Below are 13,749 nucleotides of genomic sequence, written 5' to 3'. Positions count from 1 at the left end.
ACAGTAGGTGTGGACATTACAGTGGGTGTGGGCGTACAGTGGGTGTGGGCGTACAGTGGGTGTGGGCGTGCAGTGGGTGTGGGCGGTACAGTAGGTGTGGGCGGTGAGTGGGTGTGAACGTACAGTGGGTGTGGACGTACAGTGGGTGTGGACGGCCACAGTGGGTGTGGACGGCCACAGTGGGTGTGGACGTGCAGTGGGTGTGGACGTACAGTGGGTGTGGGCATTACAGTGGGTGGGGCGTACAGTAGGGAGGTGGGCACATTACAGTAGGTAATGGACATTACAGTGGTGTGGTTATTACAGTGGGTGTGTGGACATGCAGTGGGTGTGGACGTATTACAGTGGGTGTGGACATTACAGTAGGTAATAGACATTACAGTGAGTGTGAACGGCCATTAGGTAATGAACATTACAGTAGGTGTATGAGCGGCCACAGTGGAATTGTGGACGTACAGTGGGTGTGTGGACGTACAGTAGGGTGTGGGCGGCCACAGTGGGTGTGGGCGGTACAGTAGGTGTGGGCATTACAGTGGATGTGGACTGTGCAGTGGGTGAGGACGGCCACAGTAGGTGTGGACGTACAGTGGGTGTGGACATTACAGTGGGTGTGGACGTACAGTGGGTGAAAGAATTACAGTGGGTGTGGACATTACAGTGGGTGTGGACGGCCACAGTAGGTGTGGACATTACAGTGGGTGTGTGGACGGCCACAGTGGGTGGGGACGTACAGTAGGTGTGGACGTGCAGTGGGTGTGGACGTACAGTGGGTGTGGCGTACAGTAGGTGGCGGGCGACCACAGTAGGTAATGAACGTACAGAAGTAGGTGTGGACGTATAAAGTGGGTGTGGACGTACAGTGGGTGTGGACATACAGTGGAATTGTGGACATACAGTGGGTGTGGCGGACATACAGTGGGTGTGGGCGTAAAGAGTGGGTGGGGGCGTGCAGTGGGTGTGGACGTAAAGTGGGTGAGGGGCGTACAGTGGGTGTGGACGCGTAAAGTAGGTGTGGACGTACAGTGGGTGGGACATTACAGTAGGTGTGGACATTACAGTGGGTGTGGGCGGTACAGTGGGTGTGGACATTACAGTGGGTGTGGACGTACAGTGGGTGTGGACGTACAGTGGGTGTGTGGACGTACAGTGGGTGTGAACTTGACCACAGTGGGGTGTGGGCCCAACAGTGGAGTGTCGGGCATTGTAGGTGTGGAGGCGTACAGTAGGTGTGGACGGCCACAGTGGAGTGTGGACGTACAGTAGGTGTAGACATTACAGTAGAGTGTGAGACGGCCCACAGTGGGTATGGGCAATACAGTAAGTGTGGGCAATACAGTGGATGTAGACATACAGTAGGTAGAGGACATTACAGTAGAGTAATAGCAGACATGCAGTAGGTAGCCATGAACAGCCACAGTGAGCCAATGAACATACAGTAGGTAGAGACATACAGTAGGTAATATATGGGCAGCCACAGTAGGTAATAGACAGCCACAGTAAGTGTAAGACCCATACAGTGGAGTATGAGCGTACAGTAGGTAGGGAGCATACAATGAAGTGTGGAGGCATTACAGTAGGTGTGGGCGATACGAGTGGGTGTGGGCGGTACAGTAGGTGTGGACGGCCACAGTAGGTGTGGACGTACAGTGGGTGTGGACGTATAGTGGGTGTGGACGTACGGTGGGTGTGGACATACGGTGGGTGTGGACGTACAGTGGGTGTGGACATACAGTGGTGTGTGGGCGGTAAAGAGTGGGTGGGGACGGCCAGTGGGTGTGGACGTAAAGGGTGGGTGGGACGTACGGTGGGTGTGGACGTAAAGTGGGTGTGGACGGCCACAGTGGGTGGGGACGTACAGTAGGTGTGGACGATACGGTGGGTGTGGACATTACAGTGGAGGTGTGGACGGCCACAGTGGGTGTGGACACGGCCACAGTGGGTGGGACGTACAGTAGGTGTGGACATTACACAGTGGGTGTGGCGTACAGTGGGTGTGGACGTACAGTAGGTGTGGGGCCATTACAGTAGGTGTGGATACAGTAGGTGTGGACGACAATAGTGGGTGTGGACGTACAGTGGGTGTGAACATACAGTGGGTGTGGACGTACAGTGGGTGTGGACATACAGTGGGTGTGGACGTAAAGAGTGGGTGGGACATGCAGTGGGTGTGGACGTAAAGAGACGTAAAGTGGGTGGGGGACGTTGGTTTTCTTTCTGTGAACGATGGTGTAGTGTTTTTCGGTTTAAGGTCAGTTTTAACATATTACCCAGGGCTGACTTAGGTCAATTCAGTGTTCATAGTTCTCATCAAGGAATGGAGATCTGGGTTGCTGGCATAGAGATTACAATAGTCTGCAAATAAGTTATATTTTTTGGAGGTGCGCTGGAGTGGACTATATCGTTTATGTACAGAACAGTACAAGACCGAGAATAGAGCCTTGGGGGACGCCATGAAAAACTGATGAGTCAGATGGATGATTATTATGCGAACTGCTTCCTGTTGGACAGATACAGGGTATTGGGACAGGCCTAACACTGTGAATGTTCAAGCAAGATGGTATGGTCGACAGTATCGAAGGCTTTAGAGGTTCAAAAATATACCGACTGAACTGACGGTCATCAAAGGATTTAAGATGTCATTGGAAACGATAGCAGAGCACTCTCAGTTGATGTCCTAGCAAATCGACTGATAGTCTGTAAGGATGTTTTACACTGCAAGAAGGTTTGGTCAACTACGTAGCTTCTTCAGTATCTTACTCGAGGCTGGGAGGACTGATAGGGGCGGTATTCTTGAAAAGATTTTTCCCCAAGAATTTTATATGCTGGGTGAACTTACAATTTTTAGTTTATCCGGAAAGGATAGAACTACACATGTGTAAGAGACAGGTAGTAATAAGTGGGCTGCTGCATATTTGGGCATTTTATGATGGTCAATAATTTATATGCGACAGGGATAAGTGATTTTGCTGTGTGTTTTGCGGTTGGCTCTAAATTCCTCATGGTGATTAGAGATGTTTCTGCACAAGATTTTGTCATCACTGAAAGTGTTTGGATGAAGGGATTTCCGTTACAACGGAATCATCTATCATAAAAGCCGAGTGAGGGGCCGTGGGTTGAGTGTTCCTGTTTTGAATAGAATTGATGATATTCCAGATTTCCTTGCTGTTGCCTAATGCTGACTGTAGCTGATTTGTATAATAGCTACACCTGGGATTTCTAACTGCTTGAGTTACTGTATTTCTGATACTTCGGTAAAGCATCACCGAAAGTTATGGGTCTTTTTGGAAATTTTCTTTGGAGTTTGTGTTTTTCTTTTATCATTGCCTTGATTTCACTTGTAATATAGGGCTTGAAGATAAAGTTTTTACTAACTTAGTCTTGAGGGGGAAGCACTTATCAAAGCAAGCAATGAAGATACAAGAGAAGTTGCAGCTGTTCACGTTAGGGTTGTCGGAGGCATAGACAAGATCCCACTTATCATTCATTAAGTTGTTTTAAAAAAGGAGCATGTTGCCGGTGCAGTAGTCTCAGTATTTAATTGAGACTCTACTAGACCTTTCTCAGATCTTGCGACTGGTTATACGTGGCAGAAACTGGGAAGTGATCTGAGATATTGTTATAAATAATTCCCTTGCTAGATTGTTAGCAGTGTTGTTAGTCAGATATGATCCTCACAGTGGCAGAGGTGGTGGTACTCAGTGGTTTTGGTTATAGTGTTGAAGAAGAGTTTAGAAATGACAGGTAGCAAGAAGGTCTATTACTGAGGTGCCTATCTCTAGTTTATAGATCAAGGTTGAAATCTCCTGTAATGTAGCAAAGTTTCACTCTAAGACATGAAGATAAGCTCCGATAATTTATCAAGAAAGCTCCTTACATTAGTGTGGGGTATTCTGTAGATTACGTAATTCAGTAAAAACACTCCATGAACTTCTCCTAGACCTTTAAATCATCTCTGGCAGAAGTGTTGTACTGAATATCAACATATAGTGCGACGCAGTGTCCAGTATAATTAGGGATGCTAAACAATGTTCAATATCATTAGTGAGTTTGGTCTCACAGAACCCAAGTACATCAATTTGTGTAAAGATATACACTGATCTATAAATGTACTCAAAGTGAGGGAATGCTGCTGATATTATGCGGCTAATTGGGGAGAAGGTTGAGGTGATATGAGGATGGAACTTAACTCCAGGTGAGTCAGGAAAGTAATAGTTACAGTTGGGTTTGGTGTAACCCAGTGAGTCTTGTAGAAAGACATCAGGGTCAATATGGGAGAATGTGTAGACACCATGGGTAAAGGGTTAACACATATGGTCCAGTATATATATGGGACATCACCAGTGTAGGAATATTGGTACTGATTAACGAACAACAAAAACTCGGTCTCTCAGGTGTGAAAAAGGTCAAAAAGTTATAATAGTGGGGGGGGTAACGCACAGTAGGTGTGGACGTTGTATGTGGACGTTGGGTGTGGACGTTGGGTGGACGTTGGGTGGTGGAGGTGGACGTTGGGTGTGGACGTTGGGTGTGGACGTTGGTGTGGACGTTGGTGTGGTCGTTGGGTGTGGACGTTGGGTGTGGACGTTGGGTGTGGACGTTGGGTGTGGACGTTGGGTGTGGACGTTGGGTGGTCGTTGGGTGTGGACGTTGGGTGGGACGTTGGTGGAGGATCCACAAATCAGGTGAGAGACAGTAATGGGGGTGAGGAGAGAATGGGGAGGTGAAGACAATGGGGGTGAGAGAGGTAATGAGGGGTGAGAGAGACAGTAATGGGGGTGGAGAGAGAGTAATGAGGGTGAGAGACAGTAATGGGGGGTGAGAGACAGTAGTGAGGGTGAGAGAGACAGTAATGGGGGTGAGAGGAAATGTGAGGGGTGAGAGAGACAGTAATGGGGGTGAGAGACAGTAGTAGAGGTGAGAGAGAGAGACAGTAGTGAGGGTAGAGACAGTAATGAGGGTGAGAGACAGTAGTGGGGTTGAGAGACAGTAGTGAGGGGTGAGAGACAGTAATGGGGGTGAGAGACAGTAGTGGGGGTGAGAGACAGTAGTGAGGGGTGAGAGAGAGTAATGAGGGGTGAGAGACAGTAATGGGGTGAGAGACAGAGAGGTGAGAGACAGTAATGGGGGGGTGAGAGACAGTAGTGAGGGGGTGAGAGACAGTAGTGGGGGTGAGAGACAGGGAGGGGTGAGAGACAGTAGTGAGGGGTGAGAGATGGGGTAGTGAGGGGTGAGAGACAGGGTGAGGAGACAGTAGTGAGGGGTGAGAGACAGTAGTGAGGGGTGAGAGACAGTAGTGAGGGGTGAGAGACAGTAATGAGGGGTGAGAGACAGTAATGAGAGACAGTAATGGGGGTGAGAGACAGTATGAGGGGAGAGACAGTAATGAGGGGAGACAGAAATGAGGGGTGAGAGACAGTAATGGGGGGTGAGAGACAGTAATGGGGGTGAGAGACAGTAATGGGGGGTGTGAGAGACAGGAAATGAGGGGTGAGAGACAGTAGTGAGGGGTGAGAGACAGAGGAGGGGATGAGAGACAGTGTGAGGGGTGAGACAGTGAGGGGTGAGACAGTAGTGGGGGGATGAGAGACAGTAATGGGGGGGTGAGAGACAGTGAGGGGAGGGGAGACAGTAAGGGGAGGGGGTGAGAGACAGGGGGGAGAGACAGTGTGTGGGGGAGAGACAGTAGTGAGGGGTGAGAGAGACAGTAATGGGGGAGACAGTAGGGAGGGGTGAGAGACAGTAATGAGGGGTGAGAGACAGTAATGGGGGTGAGAGACAGTAGTGAGGGGTGAGACAGTAGTGAGGGGGTGAGAGACAGTAGTGGGGGGATGAGAGACAGTAATGGGGGGGTGAGACAGAAAGAGGGGTGAGAGACAGTAATGAGGTGAGACAGTAATGGGGGGTGAGAGACAGAGAGGGGAGAGACAGTAGGGGTGAGAGACAGTAATGAGGGGTGAGAGACAGTAATGGGGAGGAGACAGTGGGGGGATGAGACAGTAGTGAGGGGTGAGAGACAGTAAGTGGGGGGATGAGAGAGACAGTAGGGGGGGGGGGGGAGAGACAGTAATGGAGGGTGAGACAGTAATGGGGGGGGAGAGACAGAGGGGGTGAGAGACAGTGGAGGTGAGAGACAGAATGGGGGGGGAGACAGTAGTGGGGGATGAGAGACAGAGGAGGGGTGAGAGACAGTAGGGGATGAGAGACAGTGAGGGGGAGACAGAATGGGGGTGGAGAGACAGTGGGGGGGATGAGAGACAGAGAGGGGGTGAGAGACAGTAATGGGGGGGTGAGAGACAGTAGTGGGGGATGAGAGACAGTAGTGAGGGGGTGAGAGACAGAAGTGGGGGGGATGAGAGACAGTAGTGAGGGGTGAGAGACAGTATGGGGGTGAGAGAGTAATGAAAGAGACAGTATGGGGTGAGAGACAGTAATGGGGGGGAGAGACAGTAGGGGGGTGAGAGACAGTAATGGGGGGGTGAGAGACAGAATGAAGAGAGGACAGTAATGGGGGGTGAGAGACAGTAATGGAGGTGAGAGACAGTAATGGGGGTGAGAGACAGTAATGGGGTGAGAGACAGTAATGGGGTGAGAGACAGTAGTGAGGGGTGAGAGACAGTAATGAGGGGTGAGAGACAGTAATGGGGGTGAGAGACAGTAATGGGGGTAGAGACAGTAGGTGAGAGACAGCAATGGGGGTGAGAGACAGTAATGGGTGGAGAGACAGTAATGAGGGGTGAGAGACAGTAGTGGGGGTGGAGACAGTAATGGGTGAGAGACAGTAGGGTGAGAGACAGTAATGGGGTGAGAGACAGTAGTGAGGGGGTGAGAGACAGTAATGAGGGGTGAGAGACATATAGTAATGACGGAGTGAGCTTGTTTGTACACACACACACACACACACACACACACACACACACACACACACACACACACACACACACACACACACACACACACCTTAGTGAAAAATTTTATACAACAATTACCTGAAACTCTGAGTCTAGAAATGAGTGTATTGTACTGTACATATAAGAGATTTGTATACCACTGTACACTTGGATCTACTATTAAATTTTACTTCTTTTGTGTGTGTCGAATTGTCTCATCCCCGACGTTTTATACTCCCTTTAATTAATCTTCTGATGAGAGAGATTTGGGGAATCCATTCTCAATAACTTCATCTCTTGCTCTCCCACAACCATGGATAGACACAATAAATTATTTTCTGGCCTTCCTGTTAGATCATCGTCACATTAAGGTCCAACCTCATTGCCTTCCGGGCTTGTGGGCAGTGTGCCACCGAGAGCTAGCAAGTACCGTCCGGGGAAAACAAAGTCTTGGGCATTAAACACGATGGAATGTTTAAAAATGAACCAATACAAAATAAAGATTGATGAGCATGGGCTCTGAGGACATTATATGACGCTGTTAAATATGTAAATGTCTGTAGGGGAATGAAAGGATTGCAGTGGGACATTCTGGGATTTAGTGAAGTAAGATGGACTGGTTCAAATAGCATTAGCGGTGAAGATTCTTCCTTCATAATTAAGGTGGTGAAAACATGAGTGTGTTGGTATTATTGTAAACCAGAAGTTGAGCAGTAGTGTGAAGGGATATTGGGCAGTGTGAGATAGGTTCTGATGGTCAAGTTTAATGCTAAACCCAAGGCCTTGGTAATAACACAGGTTTATGCACCAACAAATAATATTGAGAATGAAGTCTTAATTTTTTAATGAAGATTTAATAAAAGTAAAAGCCACCGTAAAGTTTAATGGATGTCTGGTTATAATGGACGATTTTAACACAAAAGTTTGGAAAGGGAAGTAGCACCAGAAGTGAGACCACATGGGTTGGGTAATAGAAATGAGAGAAGGGAAATAATAATTGACTTTTGTAAATAAAACAATGTGATAATTGCAAACACGTGGTTTGAACAACACCCTGGGCATTTGTATACATGGGTCTTACCCCAGGACAATGTAAACAACACAGAAGAGTAATGGAAGGAGCTTCAAGATGACGACAGAAGACATAACGATGGGGAACTGTACAGAAAAAAGGAAATAAATGGGGAGGAATTATTAAAAACAAAGACAATAAAATCCTGTTTGAGGCAGAAAAAGTAAGAGAGATGGGCAGAGTATGTAGAAGAACTATACAGTGATAGGATACAATAGAGGTAAAAAACGAAAAGGAAATAAAGACCGAAATGCCAATTCTGGAAACAGAAGTTGAGGCAGCTGTGAGCAATGATGGAAAATGATAACGCTTGTGGTGTTGGTCAGCTTCCAGCAGAATTTACAAAACAAATGAACAAGAATAGGATCAAATGTTTGCCTAGAATATGTTCCTCGTTCTTCAAAAGGCGACCTTCCCAGCGATTTAAAATAATCAGTATTTGTATTATTACCTCAAAAGCCACGAGCCTTAGAGAGCACCCAGTTTAGAACGATAAGATTAATAAGTCATGCCTGCTAAGTCTTATTTAACATTACTTTAAGTTGAATAAAATTTAGAATAGACAGTGAGTTATCTGAACAGCAGAATGGTAAAGTAATGTATAATACACGACATGCAGACGATGCTGCTCTTATCACGGAGAGTGAAGAGGCATTACAAAAACTGGTTAACAGATTAGTGGAAAAACTTGAAGAATATAACTAAATTAATGATTATTTCTAAATTGGAAATATATTTTAAAATTAAAATTATGGTAGACAACAAGGAACTTAAGCAAGTGGAAAATTTTGTATATTTAGTAAGTAAATTAGGTGTGATGGTTGATGTATGGAATAAATCAAAACAAGAATAGGGCAAGAAAAAACAGCATTTAATAATCTGTATAACCAAATGAAAAGAGACATTAACTTTAATATGAGAAAAAAGGCTGCTGAGAAGCTTTACAGGGCCAGGACTGTTGTAAGGGCCAGATGTGTGGACACTCAGCAGACAACAGAATGAGGTTGGCGGCCTTTGCAACGTGGTGTTAAGGAGAATGTTAAGAATAAACTACACTGACAGGGAAACAAATGAAGAGGTACTAAGGTTAGCAAAAACTTGAGAGAAATGTTTGGGTTGTACAGAAAAGGAAATATTAGATACTGTGATCATATAATTACGGATGAGGGGAAGATTAAAGAAATATTAATGGGCAAAGATGAGGGCAGGAGGACCAGGGGAAGGCACAGACTGGGATGGATGATTGAAATTAAAAACTGGATCCCTAGAGAGATACAAAACCTTAGAGAACTGGTAAAAACAGCCCGAGAACCTTTAGAGTGGAGGACTGGTTGTCAACCCTGCACCGTGTATACTCAGATTGAAGATACTGGACACTTTAAAACCAATAAGTAAGAAATTAAGTAAGTAAATGAATAAGTAGGCCAATAAGTAAGCAAACTTATATACAGAACCTTGACCAAGTACTCACGTGTATTTTAATGTTGTTATTTTGATGATCAGTAACGAGAGACCTGACAGTTAAAACTCCTCGCTAAATCAGCAACTGAATTATATACAAAAATTCTACCGTCATCGAATATTGATGGCTTCATTTTTTTTTTAATTATTTCTTATAATTGGTGAAACAAAAGCATCATACATTTCACATTTTTCGTATTTATCACGTCACCGCTTATATCCTTACTTGCCGTTGGCCTAGTCTTATTCTTCGTTACGAGTTTATGACCTTTCCTGTCTAGTACTTATCCGCGTACTTGTTCTCCGAATTTTATGAGAAATTAATTACCACAAATGAAAAATCAAACTTCATTCAGCCGTAAGAGAAATATTTTTATCGAGTTCATGAATCACGAAAAGTGGCTGTTGTTACCATGATTAGTATATCCTCCCGTTTGTACTCTGCTCCAGGGTGTGTCAGAATACCATTACTGCATTTTAGATGGGAACACCATATTTAAACATATTGTTGTGGCTTCTACTTGTTGCAAGGTGTTAGCGTGGCCTTTAGTGTACGTGTAAAGTAAGTCAATATAGAGCGAGGAATGCAACTTGCTCTTAGCCGAGGGTGTCCGCCATTTTGTTGTCTTCCTGCCTTACTTTGCCAGATATCATCGACCTCCAAGAACATTGATTTTTATTTACCGTTATTTGTATTGCTCACACCTGTGTTATACCAGTAAGAGACAGCAGTGTTGTTGTTGATGGTGGTAGTAGTGATGAAGGGCTGCGCACCTCTAGCAGCGACCGGCGCACTCCTGGCCCCGCCTTTTGTCATGCACCGCCATGCAACTTTCCTTATCGATCTTCCTTCCTCAACTACACATATTTTCTTCATTATCTTCATAACCGACCGCCATATTAACCACCACTGCTATATTAAAATATTCCGCTTACGAAAAAAGCATACATCGACAATAACGTTATATAAATACTTTTGAGAGGCCATGAAACCTTGCCACATGTCTTAAGCTCTGTGTCGTCGCCATGTTTTACCATTTCGTGTACTATCTTTCATCTTACACAAACATCTACTACTACACAGAGCCGACAAAATAAATTACTTAACATCATCTCGAGGTGATTGTTGGAGGCAAACCACAGTCTCGTGCCCCGACGCCGCCATATAAACATTTTCTGATGCCACACGAAACGAATCACTCAAACGTCGAGATAACACAATTTCATACACTTTATAAATATTACTGAATGTTTATGAAGCAAAGCAGTAAATATTAAGTCAATGTTCACGACAGTTTCATCACGTTCCCTACTCCCCTTCACCACACAAGGTCCTCCTGTTAGATGAACCTCATTTTACACACCAGAAGGCACGACTGAAATGAACTAATTCCTATTGCACATTTGGCATATTCCTTTGACAGCTGCGGCGCCTCGCTTAATAATTAATATTACGAGACACGTGGCTCATATATGCCAGCCTAGTTACCGGCCCTGCACCTCTCACACACCACAACCAACACTTTTAAGTCATAGCCATTGTTGACTTTATTGACAAATCGTTTCCAATATGGCGAGGGAGTGGAGACGAGAACACTTAATGTGGAGCTGGGTGTGTGGATCAGCCACTTAACCCATGTATCCACATATTCCGTATTACCCGCTTGTTGTCCTGCGGGTAGATGGTTGAGGAGACGACCTGTGTAACACACCTCGTGGAGGAGCTGTCACAACTCACAACTCTCCTTCCCCGGTACTGTAGGAGGGGGGGCAGGGTGTTATTGAGGGGGTGTGTTGGGGGGTGTGGCGTAGCTTGTCGCGGACGGACAGAGGGGGAGGTAGGTGTCGGGGGGAGGGGGGGGGGTTATCGAGGTGTAGATAGGAGGAAGAAAAAAAAAGAATCGTCAAGAATCAATGTCACCGTGAACAAATTAGTACAGGGCCAAAATAAATAACTTACTCCCATATAACACACACACACACACGTTATATCACTAATGCAAATGAGTGACGCAATTTGAATACTAACCAAAGTTACCAGCCAGTTCTAACAGAGAGTCAACACACACACTAATTTTTCACATGGCGGATGGAGATTTAATTCTCAGTGGCATAAATCACATGAGCGACGTTGATTGTTAGAGTGAGTTAACAGGTTGAATGAGTTACCAGGGATAGTTAACAGGTAGGATGAGTTACCAAGGATAGTTAACAGGTAGAATGAGTTACCAGGGATAGTTAACAGGTAGAATGAGTTACCAGGGATAGTTAACAGGTAGAATGAGTTACCAAGGAGAGTTACCAGGTAGAATGAGTTACCAGGGATAATTAACAGGTAGAATGAGTTACCAGGGATAGTTAACAGGTAGAATGAGTTACCAAGGAGAGTTACCAGGGATAGTTAACAGGTTCTGTAAGTTACCTAGAATAGACGAATTGGAGCGGGAGGGGTGCGGGAGGGGTCCGGGAGGTGCTGTGAAGAGCTTGGAGAACGAGGGGAGACTGACACTTGAGTTAGGGCCGTGTGTCTGACTGGGCGGGCCCGCTTTGCCGCCACCACCACCACCACCGACCGCTCCTGCGCGCGCCCACAACCTGTCGGAAACCTTTTGTTAATGTCAATGGTTTTCCGGATACCTAACACAGTCCTTTACCCTCCTTCCCCCTCCCCATTTGCCTTCTTGGACTTTTAAAATGTCTGTTTCAATACGGAGGTTGATCTACTGTACTGTATATGTCAGTTTGTGGCGAATGAATATGGGATTTTATTTTTTTTGGGCGTTTATTCCAAAAATGCTTATTATTATTATTTTTTGGCGTTTATCCAAAAATACTTAATTTAATTTTTGTTTTTACTCATAATTTTTATTAGTTTGGTGAGAAGAGAACATTTTGATTTATTGTTTTGCGTCGTTACCGAGTTCTGGCTGATGTGAACTCGTATGATATTGATTACTTAAGCCCTTGAATACGGTGATTTAAATCATTGTACTCATGGGGGTTAAGTCATTGTATTCAAGGGTTGTCTCTGTATTCAAGGGGCAGATATGGGCAAATATACTTAAAAATGTATGTTAAAGATACAGATACAAGATACATTTTTAAGATACATCACTTTGAGAACAATATTTTGCTTCGCTTGAATCCCATTAATGTTTTACACTAGTTCAGAACACACAGTACCTTAGTAATCATTGTTATAAGTATAGCAAATAATGTGGAATGAAAATATATACTTTTCACGTCATTTACTGTCTTCAAGGGTGAACATCCAGTAGGGGGCTGTACTAGCGAACCTGACAGTCTGTCTCTCTTCGGTCTATATAATTATCATATCAACACAAGAGAACAAACACTCTCTCATCTGGTGCTGAAGAAACAAGTACTTTGTGTGATCACTTCTTCACAGATGGATAACTGTTTAGGTTGGAGAAAGTCCTGCTTTTATCTTGAAGGGAATACCAAGTTTGTATATGTGCTTCACTAGTAACGATCTCGGGAGATGACGTCTTAAGTTTCCCGGGGAATTTGGGTTATAAATAAGCCCGAAAGAAAAATATAGAGGAGACTTTTTAGAATCGTTAAGGTAAAAATTCAAAAGTACGGTTCCTGCCCCGCTCTACGTAGATTCCATCTCTGACAACAAAATATAGTGTTGCTAACTTACCAATGTTTAAATAATTCTACTTCACCAAAATTCATAAAATTTTAGCTAAAAATTAGAAATTATCTAGTTTTAGTTAAGATTTTTTTTATTATTAATAATAGGTTTTAATTAAAAATTTCATCTTTACTAAATAACTCACAAACTCACTATTTATCTTGAAAATAGCAAAAAGCTCCACAAACCGCGACTGCCGAAAATTACCCGCACCTCCCTGCTCAAACTAGCCCAGTGCCGTGGGAAAACACCGACCTTTGCAACACTGAGTCACTGTTAGCCGGGCGACCGGAGCCTTAACACTGGCATAGGATATTTTATCCACATTTCAAACCTGAATTCAAATGAATCTTTAAAATCTATCTTAATATTAAGATATTTGACAAATATGTATCTAAGGTAATGCTCAAGATACTCAGAAAAATGTATCTTAGATACCTATCTTGTATCTTCAGATACTGCGCATCTGTCAAAAGGCTTATGCCATTATACTCAAGGGGTAATGTCATCGTAGTCAAGGTATTAAGTACCATGACTTACTTACAGTAATTGAGTACGATGACTTAACCCCTAGATTACGATGCCAATTCACCGAGTACAATGAATTAGCCTCTTGAGTACAATGCCATACATCACTTGGTAGTGACACTTCCTGTGTTATACATAGT

At 44.6% G+C, this 13,749-nt stretch overlaps 1 protein-coding gene across 7 annotated transcripts in view; it reads right to left on the bottom strand.

Moving 5' to 3' along the window:
* The window catches only part of LOC121869746 (transient receptor potential channel pyrexia-like), a gene marked incomplete at its 3' end in the record, with an annotated part of 57,955 nt that extends 45,984 nt beyond the window's left edge, over positions 1–11,971 (bottom strand). Inside the window, 1 exon segment of one of the 7 annotated variants that reach the window (XM_042371311.1) lies at positions 11,843–11,971. 7 annotated transcript variants of the gene reach the window in all.
* Between the last annotated feature and the right edge of the window lie 1,778 nt (positions 11,972–13,749).

Source organism: Homarus americanus, unplaced genomic scaffold, assembly GCF_018991925.1.
Source record: "Homarus americanus isolate GMGI-L3 unplaced genomic scaffold, GMGI_Hamer_2.0 scaffold23578, whole genome shotgun sequence".
Lineage (NCBI taxonomy): Eukaryota > Metazoa > Arthropoda > Malacostraca > Decapoda > Nephropidae > Homarus > Homarus americanus.
Note: the sequence above shows the minus strand (reverse complement) of the source record. Positions and strands in the feature narration are given on the sequence as shown.